This window comes from Felis catus, chromosome B1 (assembly GCF_018350175.1).
Source record: "Felis catus isolate Fca126 chromosome B1, F.catus_Fca126_mat1.0, whole genome shotgun sequence".
In the NCBI taxonomy this organism is placed as follows: domain Eukaryota; kingdom Metazoa; phylum Chordata; class Mammalia; order Carnivora; family Felidae; genus Felis; species Felis catus.
The window spans coordinates 139,768,782-139,785,355 of NC_058371.1; the positions used below are offsets into that span (position 1 = coordinate 139,768,782).

Genomic DNA, 16,574 nt, shown 5'->3' on the forward strand with positions numbered 1-16,574 from the left:
ATTCCACTTTAATCATTGTAAAATTTCTCTCATGAGTGGTTATTAAGTCACTCTGGTGAAGTATAAGGGGAGTTACTCTTATATACGCTTGTAGTGTGCAGGCTCCTTCCTCAAGGAGTTTGGCCTCCCCTTTGATCAATGGGCTCTGGGTCTAAGAACGGGCCTGGATCTGGAAGCAGGGTGAAGGATCATGACATTTAATTGCAGTGGCTGACAGCAACCTTCTGCTTATTTTCTCTTGATCTTTTTTGGTTATACAGGTGAAGCAATACCCATATTATCTGTCAAGTTTGCCTCTTGGAACTCCAAGGTCTATTCCCTGTTGCCATATGTTCTTTGTGGGCAAGGACCCCTCATTGTCATCCCAGCTTCACTGCTTATGTCTATCTTGCTTCAGGAAATTAAGTGCTACCGCCTGGCCTCTCCTATTTTAGAATCCTGTCTTCCCCTCTGAAACTAGGGGACCCAGTTCTATTAGAGCATGCACTGTTTTCATTTCTGACTTAAAAAAGAGCAGCCATCTCTACTCCGTGATGCCAGTGCCTTCCTTATTGCTTTAATGAAAGAAGTATCCGTTAGGCCCTTATGAGGAACACAGCTAATGGGTTCTGTGGTCATATATATATAGTAAATCCATTTTAATGTCCATTTCTCTGAGCCTTTTGACTCCATAATTAATACTTTACCAAGGTAATTCTATCTGACTTAGTATAGGTTACTATCATCTCCACATTTCAAGAAGCTGTCCCAGCAGTATTAGGATTGGCTCAAAGCATTTTTGTGCCTAGTGTCCTGAGTCGCAGGAGAATGTCTGCAGATCAACAAACTTAAAACTACTTTATATCTGCTCCTCTCACACCTTAGCCTTCACATCCATTTTGGGGCATCCAAAATGGCCCCCAAATGCCCCCATTTTCACATCCATTTTGTTGGTTTCTACAGGTACACATTAGTCAGGCTCTTTGGCCTTTTTTGGTAAACAACATCTTTCTTCCCAACAGAGATAGTACTTCCCAGTGGAAGTCCTTTATAGACTTCTTTCTACACTTAAAAGCAGTTTTAAATAGGCAGGGTTTAGAATACAAAGACTTTGCACAATAGATCACTGAAAAGCTGCTGAATCACGGAGAATATGAGATGCAAAAAATTATGAGAAACAGAGAGGATGCACAAAAAGATTGCTTAATAATTTTTATTGACCAGATATGAGTTTGAATTCTTACAGTTTTGTAGACCTGAGCTGCTTAGGCTAAATCAGGAAGTTTTTCATTTCCTCTTTAGAAAACTAAATGGTGAGGTTTACTTACCTGATTGCCTTTCATAATAGCAAAAATTCTTAGTGGTTTACAGAACTTCATTTTTAAAAAGTAAGAGAGTATTACAATTTTGAAACTTGATTCTAAAAAGGATTTATTTTTCCATATGTTTCGCTAAAATTTAACAGTATCAGCACTCTGTCCTACAAGAGCACAAATGTGCATATTCCTAATGCTAAGAATTTTGTGCGTGGTTTTTTTTTGGTTTTCTTTGTTTTTTTTTTTTAAGTTTATTTACTTGAGAGAGAGAGAGTTTGCATGTACGTGTGCATGGGGGAGGGGCAGAGAGAAGGAGAGAGAGAATCCCAAGCAGGCCCTGCACCATCAGTGCAAAGCCTGATTAGGGGCTCGAACCCACAAACTGTGAGATCATGACCTGAGCCGATATCAAGATTCAGACGCTTAAGCGACTGCACCACCCAGATGCCCCTGAGAATTTTGTTTCTGACACTATTTTCCACTAAAAGAATCACATCTGCTTAGAGGGCATCTATTTCCATGTCATAGAATAGGAGAAAATTAGGATTGGGAACAGCAGGTCTGAAACATACCATACAGTTTTTTTGGTGAGAGAGCAAAGAAATTTTTAAGAATGTCAGGGGATAGGGGCACCTGGATGGCTCAGCCCATTAAGCATCCAACTCTTGATTTCCACTTAGGTCATGATTCATGGGTTCGTGAGATCAAGTCCCACATTGGGCTCTGTGCTGACAGTGCAGAGCCTGCTTGAGATTCTCTCTCTCCCTCTCTCTCTTTCCTGTCCTCTGCTTCTGTGTGCATATGCACTCTCTCTCCCTCCCTCCCTCTCTCTCTCTCAAAGTAAATAAATAAACTTAAAAAAATTTCAAGGATAAAGACTAAAATGATAAAGAAGCAATGTAATGACATTCAAATCATGAAAATTTGAGCATCAAAACACAATAGGGGCACCTGGGTGGCTCAGTCAGTTAAGCATCCGACTTCAGCCTCAGGTCATGATCTTGCAGTTTGTGAGTTCGAGTCCTGTATCTGGCTCTGTGCTGACAGCTCAGAGCCCAGAGCCTCCTTCAGGTTCTGTGTCCCTCTCTCTTTGTCCCTCCCCTGCTTGCACTCTGTCTCTCTCTCTCTCAAAAATAAATAAACATTAAAAAAATGTAAAAAAAGACCACAATAAACATTATTGTTAATTGACATAAATTGAATGTGTGAAAGCCTGTGAGTTCATAATGATATTCCATAAGAAGCTATAACAATGAAAAGTTTGAAAACCAAAAAGGAAGACAATGTAGTAGAATAGGATTATTTTTTAAAATTTATTTTAGTATGTAGAGGAAAGCTTTATTCTTTCTACTAAGCATATGAGTTTTCAATATAGAGAACAGTGAGTAAAACAAATGATGAGTACTGATCATGGTTACCCATAATACTGGTGTATGATCCATGGTCATACACAATAACCAGGTAGAAAGTAGAAAAAATTACCTGTGTATCCTGAGATGACAGATTAACCAAGTGTCCTACAAAGGAGATTTACCTTCACATTTCACAAAAGAAGATTTACCTTCTTGAGCTAGGTGATGAGACTTCTAGATGGCTCTAGTGACTATAGTGAGATACAGATATCAGTTAATTTCCAATTGTAAGTGTCTTTGAAGATGATCCTCATCTTCTAGTATTCACGTCTTTGTGTAATCTGACCCTGCCAAGTCACTCACATCTAATGAATAGATTAAAACAAAAGTGATGAGGTATCATTTCTTAGACTAGGTTTTTTATTCTTTTTTCTTTTTTAGATTAGGTTTTGAAAAGACTTGCTTTCATCATTCACTGTCTTTCTCTGGCTTTTTTGGCTTTTTTTTTTTTCTCTGATGAAGCCAACTGCCAAGTTGTGAGCTGCTCTATAGCATTCCCAACAGCCAGTAAATACAGAGATCCTCTATTCTACAGTCCAGGAAGAACTGAATTCTACCAACAGCCAAATGAATAACTTTGAGAGGTCATTCAGTTGAGTCTTGTGATGACTGCATTCCTGGATGATACCTTGATTACAGCTATGTGAGAGACCTTGAACAACAGGACCCAGCTAAGCCAAGCCCAGAATCCTGACCCACAGTAACTGTGAGATAAAAATGGTGCTGTAAGCCACTAAATTTCAGAGTGATTTGTTGCTTGCTAATGAATAATTAATACACCAACAATGATAATGCCAAAGAAATGAAGTTTAGGTGCATCCTTGTCCTATGTCCAATCAGGATTGATCAGCAGATGATTCAGAATTTGTGACCTGGGCTAGAGACAAAACTTTTTCAGTTGCGTCTGTTGAGGTTTCTACTAGGAAGATATGTATGCTAACTAAACTCACTGTTAACCATGTCTAAGAATAAGAACATGCATTAGGATGGGAATAAAGCTAACAAAGAAAAAAATGTAAGAATTTTAAATACCAGAAAAAGTTTAACTGGTTTTAGTGTATGCATTTTTTCTATTTCTTAAAAAGTTTAAGGCATTAAGGGATTCTTATATAGTAGATTCTAATATAATGGTATATAAGATTCTAATGGGAATAGACTTAAATTGAGTTTTGGAATAGTTTGAATAAATAAGTTTATAGTCAAGGTTCAGCGAATATAGTGTAGATGTTTATAAGAATGTTAATCTTTAATTTTTGAAGGGTTATTACATATGTAATATTTCCATTGGATAAATAATTTGGATGTTAGGAATATTTTTTTGATATATTAAAGCTCCTTGAACGTTAAAAAAATCTATCAATATTAGTTATTAACTGAGGATTTCTAAAATTTTAAATGCCTATGAAATGTCAATGCCTCTTTAAGCTTTCTTCACCTATTATGAATGGGAGTGAATTCTAATGACTTCCAGTGTCATACTTTCATTTCAAAGTAACTCACATTCATATCTAAGAGAATTTCTCAATTACCTTTTAATGGTAATTATTGAAAGTAGATGACATTAACTACTGGTCAAAAATCAACGGTGAGCATCTTGAATATTGGCTATGTTACTGAACTGGTTATTGTTATGGGGGAAGGCCAGCCCTCTAGCAGAATCACACAGAAAGCACATAAACTTTTCTTTCCAGAGAACAGAAAGCAAATGCTTTCATCCAATGACTGTGTCATTTGGGTGAATGTTGCCTTCTGAGTGTCTAGACTGTGTCTGGACTGTGTCCATTTGGGTGAGTGTTGCCTTCTGAGTGCCTTTTGGGTGAGTTTGCATTTCTGACTGTCTAGGAACCCCAATCCAAATGTATGCAAGGAACTCTAATTCAAATGAAAGAATTCAGATTAACTCATTCTTGAGTCATTTTTTAGGTAGCTAATAGAGGGCCGTATTTACTTTGTAATCTCTCATGTTATCCTCAAATTCACCCTAACAAGTACTTTCTTTTTTTCATAGAAACTAATTGTAGACAGTGGTGAGGTTTGTAGGAGATTGTGTGATATTTCAGAGAGTGACAGATCCAGAGAAACTTCTTCCCAGTCTATTGGGGGTGTGTAGTTTTGCTTTGACCCCACTCCTAAAGTCTCCTTCTACATGGAAGGTATAGGCATACCTCAGAGCTATTGTGGGTTTGGTTCTAGACCACTATAATTAAAAGCAAATATCACAATAAAGTGAGTCAAACGATTCTTTTGGTTTTCCAGTGCATATAAAAGTTATGTTTACACTATACTATCGCCTACTAAGTATACAATAGCATATGTCTAAAAAACCCCAACATACCTATCTTAGTTAAAAAATACTTTATTGCTGACTCCTCCCACCAACCACTTCTCCTCCGACCAGTGTCACCCTCCTCCTCCTCCTTCTCCATGACTTCCTTCAGTTATTGCCACTTGTCCACCACCTCGACCTTGGGGGCCTGCACAGTGGCTCCCTACGCTTGGGGCAGGAGGTGCTTTCTGCATGCCCAGCTGCTCCAGGGGCTCAGACGGCCTTGGCGTGTGTCTGTGTTCTTCGCCAGCTTGATGTGCTTATCCTTTGGAGCTACGGCGACAGCTTTGTTGGAGGCTGGCTGGGTCCTGCGGGCTGCTGGTGGGCAATGAGATCACCAGACACAAGCTCAACAGCCACCTGGCCTCCTGCCTGCACATGGTGTGCGCCCTGGAGAAGACCAATGGCAATCTAGAGGTGAAGATCCACCACTGGTACCAGAAGCAGGTGCTTAGGCTGCCCGCCACTGCAGCTACCACCTCAAGACCATCAAGGACCTGCAGGACAAGATTCTTGGTGCTACCATTGAGAACTCTTAAGATTGTCTTGCAGACTGACAGTGCCTTTCTGGCTGTGGATGACTTCCCAACCAACTTAGAGACAGAGCAGACCAGTCCATGAGAGCTGAGGCCGACATGAACAGCCTGAGCAGGGTGCATGCTGAGCTGACTCTGGCCAGCTTCTGGAGATGCAGACTGAAGGCCTGAAGGAGAAGCTGGCCTACTTGAAAGAGAACCACAACGAGGAAATCAGTGCCCTTCGGGGCCAGGTAACTGGCCAGGTTAGTGTGAAGGTGGATTCCGCTCTGGTCATGGACCTTGCCAAGACCCTGAGTGACATGAGAAGCCAATATGAGCTCATGGCTGAGAATAGCCAAAAGGATTCTGAAGCCTAGTTCACCAGCCAGACCCAGGAGCTGAATTGGGAGGTGGCTGGCCATACAGAGCAGTTACAGCTAGGCAAGGCAGAGGTCACTGAGCTGTGGCTCACCCTCTAGGCTCTGGAGATTGAGCTGCAGGCTCAGCTAAGCATGAAAGCTGCCCTGGAAGACACACTGGCAGAAACAGAGGCCTGCTTTGGAGCATGGCTGGCCCAGACCCAGGCTATGATCAGCAGTATTGAAGCCTAGCTGAGTGATGTGGAGGCAGACACTGAGTGGCAGAACCAGGAGTACCAGCAGCTCATGGACATCAAGTCGGGGCTGGAGCAGTAGATCGCCACCTGGAAGGCCAGGACACCCACTCTGACAACCTGCCCACCCCCAAGGCTCTTGAAGTCTGGCAGCCTGGTGGGCTTCCTGTTCTTCTGCAGAGAGGCTCCCCTGGGTAGGGACATGGGAGAGGAGGAACCCTGTATCTGGATGTTCCCTTGACCTGCCAGTAAAGCTTTTTGGCTCAAAAAACCCACACCAACTTTATTGCTAAAAAAGTGGCAAACATTATCTGAGCTTTCAGTGAGTCATAATCACTGATCACAGATCACAATAATAAATATAATAATAATTTGGAAAAAAAAGTTTGAAATATCATGAAAATTACTGAACTGTGACACAGAGACATAAAGTGAGCAAATGTTGTTGGGAAAATGGCACCAGTAGACTTACTCAGTGCTGGGTTGCCACAGGTATTTAGTTTCTGTGAGGTGCAATAAAGCAAAGCACAGTAAAAGGGATATACCTGTATTTAATTCATGAGCTATTCATGGCCTCTGCCCAGGCCCTTACTCCTCCATTAGAGAAGAAAAAGGAATTTATTTGGAAGTTGAGTTTGGAAGGGGAAACTAGGCAAGCATGGTTTATTCCTCTTGACTCCCATTTTTCTTGGGATCTAGCTGTACAGAGAAAATGCACTTGCGGTTTGACTCCTCCTGCCTTAAATTTTATGGTGGTAGAGCCTTTCCCCTCAAGGTGCTTATGGTGATAAGTTGTTCCCTGTGATTGAATGAGTATGAGGAAAGCTCCCAGCCTGTTAGCCAGTGTAAGTAATAATGGAGATATTTTGATTTGTCTGTTTGATTCCTCTTTGTTTTTCCCTTAATTGGAACAAATTATGGTTATGAAAAGAAGGGTGTTCTCTATTATTCCTAACCCAACATTGTCTGACCTTTAAGTCACAAAAGTGCTTTGAAATTTCCTCACAGACTTTCCCTTTTTGTATATACTTACAAATATTAGTGATTGTAGTGTTATGTAACTTCCTAGTGAATGTAGTTCCTTTTCCACAAATCTCATATCTACAGTTAGATTTGCATTTTTTTCCAAATCAGACATACATTTCCACAACTTTGGTAGGATTGTGACATACTTTTTGTCATTCTTCTATGATTTCACTTCCTGACAAAATCATTATTTTTAAAATTTATTTTTTTATTATTTGTGTGTGTGTGTGTGTGTGTGTGTGTGTGTGTGTGTGTGTGAGAGAGAGAGAGAGAGAGAGAGAGAGAGAGAGAGAGAGAGAGAGAGAGAGAATCCCAAGCAGGCTCTGTGCTATCAGCACAGAGCCAGATGCACGGCTGTATATCCCAAATCTGTGGGCTCATGACCTGAACTGAAATCAAGAGTTGAATGCTTAACTGGCTGAACCACCAAGGTGCCCCCTCACAAAATCATTCTTTTTTTCTTTATTTTTCAAGTTTATTTGTTTATCTTGAGAGACAGAGAGAGAGAGTGAGAGAAAGGGGCAGAAAGAGGAGAGAGAGAATCCACACTGTCAATGCAGAGCCCAATGTGGGGATTGAACTCACAAATTGTGAAATCATGACCTGAGCAGGAATCAAGAGTCCAATGCTTAACCGACTGAGCCACCCAGGCACCCGGTCACAATATCATTCTCAATGGACAAAAGTTATTTTTATTTTATTTGTTAATGACATTCATGTTCCCTGTGGTTAACTTTACTGGCTGATAATATGACAAATTGCCCTTTTTTTGGGTATTAAAATGGACTGTTCAATGACAAGTATCTTGGTAAGTCTGATACTGTGCTAATTTGGGTTCCCTGAAAGCTGAGGCTGACAGAAGTGCTTCGGCTGCTGCTAGTTTATTTGGCTGGGGTTGGAGAGGGAGTTGTGGTTAGAGGCTAGGAGAGTAAGGCAGGAAAGAAAAGCCTATGAAGTTTGTCTTATTGAGTTGGTTTCTGCTGTGTGTACCTGGAGCTCAGTTCTACCGGAGGTCCTCTGAGGAACCATATAGAATGCACTTAGAATTGTCCCTCCAGGCCAGGCCATTTGTCTAGTGAAATTTCCTGCTCAATTGATGAGGGTCACCCTTGGGAGAATTAACTCTCCCCAACTTCTGGGCTGCCTCCAGGCAAGCAGAATGAAGAAAGGTGGAGTGATACAGCAGGGACTTGAGGAGGGTGGGGACACTTGCAGCTTGCTCCAGATCTATCTACCACAGCTACAGCTAAAACCCCAGATGGACTGAGGAGATGTGGCACAGGGCTCTATAAGCAGCTGCTTCCAGTGTCATTCGGAAAATATCTGAAACCATTCACTCCATTCATCCCATCAATCAGTACCTTGACTGTTGAGCTGATATGACTAAACAATTGTTTGCTTTTTCATAAATTAAAGTTAAAATGCTTTAAGTCCTTCAAAATTCCAGTCAGATACATCTGCATCTTTATATCTGTTTGTATTTCTCTCTAATGACCTACTCAAGACTTCCTATATATTTCACTGACTTTAAGAATGTATATTACTTGACTAACAATTGTGTGTTGATACTGACTAAAAGTAACATCAATTCAATTGATTCTTATAAGAAAACTGCTCCTCCTTTAGCCTTGTAAGTGTGTACCTCTGATACAAAAGTTGGGCTTGTCTTTTGATTTCGAGATGATGACTATCCTACTGTGACTTACTTCACAAGAGTAAAGTCATGGCTTTGTAGGTCACAAAGTACATTTCCTCTTAAATGGTGCTATTGACAGGGAAAGAGGGCTATCTCCAGGGAGGGAACTGAATTTGAAAGTTTGGGTTATTGAGTGGTAGGTGGTGAAGAGAACCTCTTGGAAGCCAGGCAATCTGGATAAGATGAACAACTTAAGCTCCAGAAAAAGAAAATCATTATTTATGGTCCAGATTCTCTATATTCAAGTTTTTTTCTTTGTATGTTTTTCTTTTGTTGTTTTCCTGCATTAAATACAACCTTGTTGAAATGTTTTAGTTTATTCTCCATCATGCTTATGACTATTAAATAAAGATTTGGTGTTCACAATTGGCCCTTAGTGTTAAGAGATAATAGTGTTTACATCTGGTGTACTGGTGGTGGTTTATGAGCAAGTTAATCTCCAGGAAGAATCTCCAGTTCACACTGTGGAGATTTCCCCTTCTTTGTGTTTGGTTAAAGAACAAAGTACCTGCTACCTACTACCTTTGGGTCTCACTGTAAATAATTAAGGGTCTCCTTATTTATTGTTTTACTTCTACACCAGTTGATTTAATTAATGTCTTCAAGCAAATCTTTTGTATTGTTATAACAAATGTAGAGTTTAATTTTTTTCCACAAATTGTTTTATTTTAGTGATCTATTTAACCATTTAGTATTATGGATTAGTTCAGAGGCTGGTCTTATTAACATCTTTATAAATGATGTGGAAAAGGAAGTATACACAATGAAATTTCTAAGCTCTTCTGGTTAATGAAATGACAAACTGATGGGGATAAACTGCTGGAAGACCTCATGAAGCTACATTAGTGGACAGAATATTGATAGATGGAGCTCAGAAAGGACAAATATAAAATAATGAGCAAGTGCATTTAGGAAGAAAATAGTCCAAAGTATACTTTCAAGGTGTTGGGCTTGGAGTTATCCATTACAACTCAGGGTTCATTGTAGACTCTTCTGTGAGAACAGTGGGGAGTTTGTTAAAGACTGATAAAATTCTGACAATCACCAGGAAGGGAAGAGAAAAAAAACGTAGTATCCTCTTCTTACAGAAAATCATGGTGTAGATGTACCTGTTATTCATAGTTCTGACCACTATATTCAAGAATATAATAAAAAAGAAAGCACTAAAGGGTAACCAGGAAGAATGGCAAGGTTGCCATGTGAATGTAGACTAAAAAGATATAAACTCTAATATAGAATGGCATAGTTTGAGAGAAAATAGAGCCAAAACCTTCAAAATATTTAACAATTCCATTTTGTATATGAAAACTGGTTAACTCTCTTAAAGGAAACAAAGCAAAGACAAAAACTAAAGGAATTTTTAATTGATAGATTCAACAGAAAGTGGATTTCTGAAACTCATTTTCTGGAGAGAGAGTTCTTGATGAAAGAAGAATTTCCAAAAAGATTTTGATAAACTCTTGTGGTATGCATTTAAGTTGTTATTTAAGGGGGAAATGATGATTGTGGATTCATTTCTAGCTTTTAAGCTGCATATTAGTATGTATATATGCATTCTTACTACCTATCCTTTGGTATCCATCAGAGGCAGGAAAGAAAAAGGCAGCTGCTAAGAGCCAATAGTTTCATGAGTTGAGAAGTTAAAAATGGAGACATATAATTAGTACATGAGTTTCTCACACATCTGTCACATCATATTGTTTAGTTACTATTGAGACAAGGCAGTGAACATCTAACAGATTTAATCTTTGTAAAACAGAAACATTTCTCAACATTTTTCTTTCTTAACCAAATCAATGAATTCTCATCTGGGGGCAGATTAGCCAATATTAGCAAAATCTCTGCTGAAACAACCTGAAAACTCAGAAATTTATTTATGATTTGAGTTTACGTGTTTAAACTTACTGGACCACAACCATGACTGTTTCAGTACTGTTGATTTGCAATACCTAATTAAGGGTACCCTGGTGTAGAATCAGTCTACACAGTGTGACTGGCACTTTGTAATATTCAAAGACAATATAAATGGTTAATTTGATAGCCATCCATAGATGGAGTCTACTTCTAAGAAAATTATACTTTGCTAGCTACAGTCTATTCTCATTTGTCTACTAGATTTTTAAGGATGAACAATAGTAAAGAATGATGTAAAAATGATGTAAAGCGGGGTCAACAAACATTTTTTGAAAAGGTCCAGATAAAAAACATTTTAGGCTTTCCGGATCACATGCACTTAAGCTTTGCAGAGCAGTTTGTTAAAGTCTGTTTGCTTAAGAATACCCTGATTTTGCTCTTTTTTTTTTTTTTAATGCAAGTACTCAACCCCCCTGTGGTAGCACTAAGACATCTCTAGACAATACATAAAAAGATAGGTGAGGCTACTTGTTCCAATAAAACTTTACCTCCAAAAGCAGGCACCAGGCCAAATCTGACCTTTGAATTAGCTGACATCTAAACTAAGGGGAGCTGAGAATAATGAAACATAACTTATGCAAGCTTTCCAAAGTAAAGGCATTAAATAGAAGTATCTATTTCATAGGAATCCCCTTAATTTAGCTTATGTATATGGTATACCTTTACTTTTAAGACTTGTTCTGCTCTGTCCAGCGTTTTATGTTGACAAGAATCTGGGATTTGCAGAGAGATGGGCTGGGCTCAGGCCCTGTTCTTACATTTGCCACCTGTGTGACCTTGAGCAAGGGGCTTAACTTTTCTAAGTCCTGGTTGTTTCTTCATAAAATGGAGCTATAATAATGATTAGCTATGAGAATTAAACGAGATAATATGAATGTGAAGGATTTTGTAAAATTTACCTACAAATACTTAAATACAGTAACAGTTACTATGATTACTGTCCAGGGTTGCTGGCCATTTTTCTCTTTGTATATCTTCATAAGTTTATTATCTCCATGCGCTTTCCCTAAGTGAGAAAAAGCCTATCCCACAGAGGGTCTTTCAATATAATATACTTTATGAAAATAATTAAATTATCCATTAATAATAAGCTTTTTAAGAAATGTACATTTGTAGAGAAAAAGAAACCCCACAGTTTATAAAAACAAGAAATAAGAGGAGTTATAGTAGCTGACATAAACGATAATAGGAATTCAAGAAGAAAAGAATATTAGAAGGTGACCAGTTAGAGCAAATAAGTGGAAGAGGAAAGATAAGTCAAGGGGGCAAAGCCAAAAGAGGGCTAACAGTGGGGGTTTAGGAGGGAAAGGAATTTGAAAGGCAAAGTTAAGCTAAGTAGGTTTTGTTCAAGGCAAGTATTAGAGTCTGCAGGCGAAGCACTGTTTAGGAAGTTTGTAGCTCTGGGCTTATTTGTCCCTATGACCAGTGTGACCATTTGACTTCTACACTCTGTTCTAGTTATTACACTTAGGACCTTTCCATTTGTATCTGTATTTACTGACAGGCCTCCAAAGATAGGAACCAGGGAAGCATTTAAAATAATAGTCCACAGTTCTGTTGGTTCTGTATTTCTAATCAGAGAAAGCTTCCTTGAGAAAAATGACGCCCGTGTGCCCTGACTACAAAATGAGTTAAGGTAAATGAAGATTAAATAGCAGACTTGTTAATCAGGATTTGGGGTAGACTTAAATTTTCACAGTCCATTTTCTCGCTCTCACTTTCTCGCTCTCTCAAGCCTGTATTCCTGCTTATACATTCTCACAACACACATCCACACCCACGCACGCCTGTCATACTTTCTCTACCCAGATGGATGAAATGGACTGAAGTTGGGTGCACCAATGTGTCTTTTATAATCAGTATTCACTGTCTCAGAGTCAGACAAATGAGGAGAAAATAAAGAACATACTTTTTTTGAAAACAGAGAAATGGCATTCCTATTTTTCTTCCTGATATGACTCAAACTAACCTATCCAGCCAGGTACCACGTTCACATTAAGTGGATAGTCAGTTGTACCATCTGGCAAACAGAAGGTTAAAAGTATGACTGTTTAAGGAGAAACAAACAATTCAAGAGCGTTTTATTTTCATTTCAAAAAAGAAGTATTTGAAATATGTCTCCTCGTCCCCAAACATAGTTATTTTCATTCATTGGATTATATGTGGATTTGGCTATACCAGCAAAAATATAAAAACACACTGAAGAACTGTATCTTATCTTTTGTTAATTTGGATTTTTAGTGGATTTGGAAGTTTGGGCTTACTGGAAAAAGAAGAACAATTAAATAGTGGGAACAAGAAGATTAGGAGTGCTTTGATATGTGAGAGAAAGGAATTAATTGCCTTGTTGGAAAAATGTTGAAAATTCTATGAAATACTATCTAGGGTTCCCAAAGATAGAAAACCTTCTCAGAAAAAAAAAATTAAGATCAAAGTATTAATGACATTTTCATATTTTTTTTCTGAGTTTAGGAATGGAAGAGGATATGTTCTGGATACTTCCTAAATATCCAGGGGGATAGTGCATGTTCCAGTGGCAGTAACATCTCTGTTTGATTTTAAGCAATTTAGGTTTCACTCTGTAATGAAAAGCAGATTGAATAGGACTCTCCTCCAGGCCCCAGATCCCCCATCTTAATAAGATAAATCATTCTGTTTTGTTCTTTTACAGAACTTCTTCCCCCCCTCCCTGCCCTGATTCCAAGCTTATTTAAACCCCTTCTATGCAAAGGAAAAAGATTCCTAGGACTATGCTTCCAGTATATGTTCTTCCAAAAAAGAGCAAAATAGTCCATATAAGTTTCATTATTTTTAACCCAATTGATAGAGAAATCAAGAAGAAAAGACATAAGGGTTAAAGGTTTCCCCCAGAACTCTCCTCACCCTAGGTGGACAGGTATATGATCTGACGTTGTAATTCTATTTTTATAATAGGTTCACGTCTTATCCCCATCACCCCACCTCACTTGTAGAACAGTAGTTTCCAAACATAGCAAGACCCTTATTTTAACCAGTAACTAAAGTGAAGACTTGAAGGTGTGACCTGAATTGGATTGAAATTGCTTCTCTCTAGCTTGCCTTTTAGATAATTATAGATACCTGAAGTAATCAAACACATGCACTTAAGCTTTGCAGAGCAGCTTGTCAAAGTCTGTTTGCTTAAGAATACCCTGCTTTTGCTCATTTTTTTTAATGTATTACAGAAGAAACACTCTACTGTGGTAACATATGATGAAAGTGACTCTGATTTCGAATGTAAATATATGCAGGGTGTTTTAAACCGACAGCATTTTGTATGAAAAAGTACTTTTAAAAATATATACTGTATTTGAAATTCAATCGACAGAGAATAAAACAATAACAATCATTTTATTGTAATTTTTAACATGTACATTGAAAGGATATTCACTCAAGGATGTAATTTTTTACTTTGGAAGAAAAGAGTGAATATGTTACCCAGTTATTTTTAAATACTTGGCTATGAAGTGAAGCTGGTTGAAAAATTGGCTTTTCATTAGGTGGAATCATATGAAATTGCTGATTTTCAAGTTTTCTAACCTACATATAGAATAATTCCACATGGTTCAACCCAAAATATAAGGCTTCCTCAAAGTAACAATGTCTCTTCGAAAAAGGGATATTCTTTAAAGCAGTAACCCTTTCATGGTTTTTTTTTTTTGTATTTTGAATGGCATCTAAAGACTTAGATGACTTACAATTTATCAGAGATATATTTATTCCTGCAATTTCTCAGGGCTATTTTTTGGAAATTGTATGGAAAATTAAAAATACACATGGATTTAAGACTCTAAGCTCACATTTTTTAAAGTCTTGAATATACACATTGGTTTTCTGGGACAATTTAAAACATTTTGTTACATTTACACACCCATAAATCCACCACCACAATCCAAATGTTAAACATTTCCTTCACCCTACTTTAGGCTCCTTTATAGCCAAAGCGTCGCATCCCTAGCCAACCACTGATTTGACTTCTATCATTATAGATTGATTTTACTTTTTTTTAAAGTTTATTTACTTATTTTGAGATAGAACCAGTGGGGAAGGGGCAGAGAGGTAGTGGGGGCAGTTTCCAAAGCGGGCTCTGCACTGAGAGCAGAGAGCCGGATGTGGGGCTCGAACCCATGAACTGTGAGATCATGACCTGAGCCAAAGTCAGATGCTTAACCTACTGAGCCACCCAGGCACCCCAACTTCACCTTTTTTTTTCAAAGTTTATTGATTTATTTTGAGAGAAAGAAGAAAGTGTGTGTGTGTGTGTGTGTGTGTGTGTGTGTGTGTGTGTGTGTATGTGTGTGAGCAGGTGGGGGTTGGGGGGGAGGGAGAGAGAGAGAATCCTAAGCAGGCTCTGCACTGTCAGCCCAGAGTCCAACTTGGGCTAGATCCCACAAACTGTGAGATTAAAACCTGAGTCGAAATCAAGAGTCGGATGCTTAACAGACTGAGGTTGGTTCGGTGCCCCTAACACCAAACCCTTTTGTTCTAGGCTTCATTCAGCATAATGCTTTAGAGATTCATCCATGTTGTTGTGAATATCAATGGTTCATTTCTTTTTATTGCTATGTTGTAGTCTTTTATATGAATATATCATAATTTTGTTTATACATTTACTTGTCGATGGGCTGTTACTAGTTTTTTGGCTATTGTTAAAGATGCTGTGAATACTTGTGTATAAGACTGCATGTTTTTATATTTCTTGAGCAAGTACCCAGGAGTAGACTTGTTGGATTATATAGTAAATGTATGTTTACCTTGTAATAAATTACCAAATTATTTTTCAAGGTGGTAATGCCATCATCTTTGTTTCATAGCTTCTTTATTAACTTTCTTATTGCTGCTACAACAAATTATCATAAATTTAGTGGTCTAAAACAATACATATTTGTTATATTACAGTGCCAGAGATCAGAAGCACTAAATTAGTCTTCTGGTGCTAAAGTCAAGGTGTCAGTAGGGCTGATTCCTTGTGGAGGCTCTGAGGGAAGAATCCATTTCCTTGCCTTTTTTATATTTACTTGAATAATCCAGGATAATCTCTTATCTCAAGATCCTTAAGTAAATCACATATGTAAAATTGCTTTTCACAAATACATTAATAGTCATAAATTCTGGAGATTATACCCTGGACATTTTGGTGGGCCATTATTCAGCCTACCATACTTGTAATACTTGTAATCAAGTAATTTCAACTAAAATTACTCATTCAGCCAAAACTCTAAGGTGTGTAAACATTTTTTGTATAACTTCCCAGGCTTAACAGCTACTTGCAATTGATGATTACTGTGTGCCAAACACTGTTGTATAGAGTTTGCAAAATCACAGGATGATGTAGGATCAGGTTTTTTGTTTTTTTGTTTTTGTTTTTGTTTTTTTGTCACTTAAAAGAGATGAAAGTGTAATCAGCTGGTGGAAGATGGAAATCTAAGATGGCCCCAGTGGTAAGCTTTAGTGGTGCCAGAAAGGGCCCTACTTACTTACATTTTGGGGAGTCTAAACCTCAAAGGGAAGGCAAAAGTCTGATTAGGTATGTGGGGACCTCAGAGCAGATTGGATCATGGTGGAGTTCCATGGGGCTCAGCCTCCAGTCTGCAAAGTTTAGAGAAGCCCCAAATCCAGCATCATGCCTGAGTGGTAGATTGGCAATGCTGGAAAAGATATCTGATCAACAGGTTCAAAGACAGCCTCTCAGAGCCCCGTGACACGCTAGTGAGAGAGGCGAGAGCGGAATGTAGGTTCGTAATCCCAAAAGGGGC

The 16,574-nt window shown here is 38.4% G+C and overlaps 1 pseudogene; it reads left to right on the forward strand.

Moving 5' to 3' along the window:
* Positions 1–4,127: 4,127 nt before the first annotated feature.
* On the forward strand, positions 4,128–6,487 carry LOC101093683 (annotated as a pseudogene).
* Positions 6,488–16,574: the final 10,087 nt, after the last annotated feature.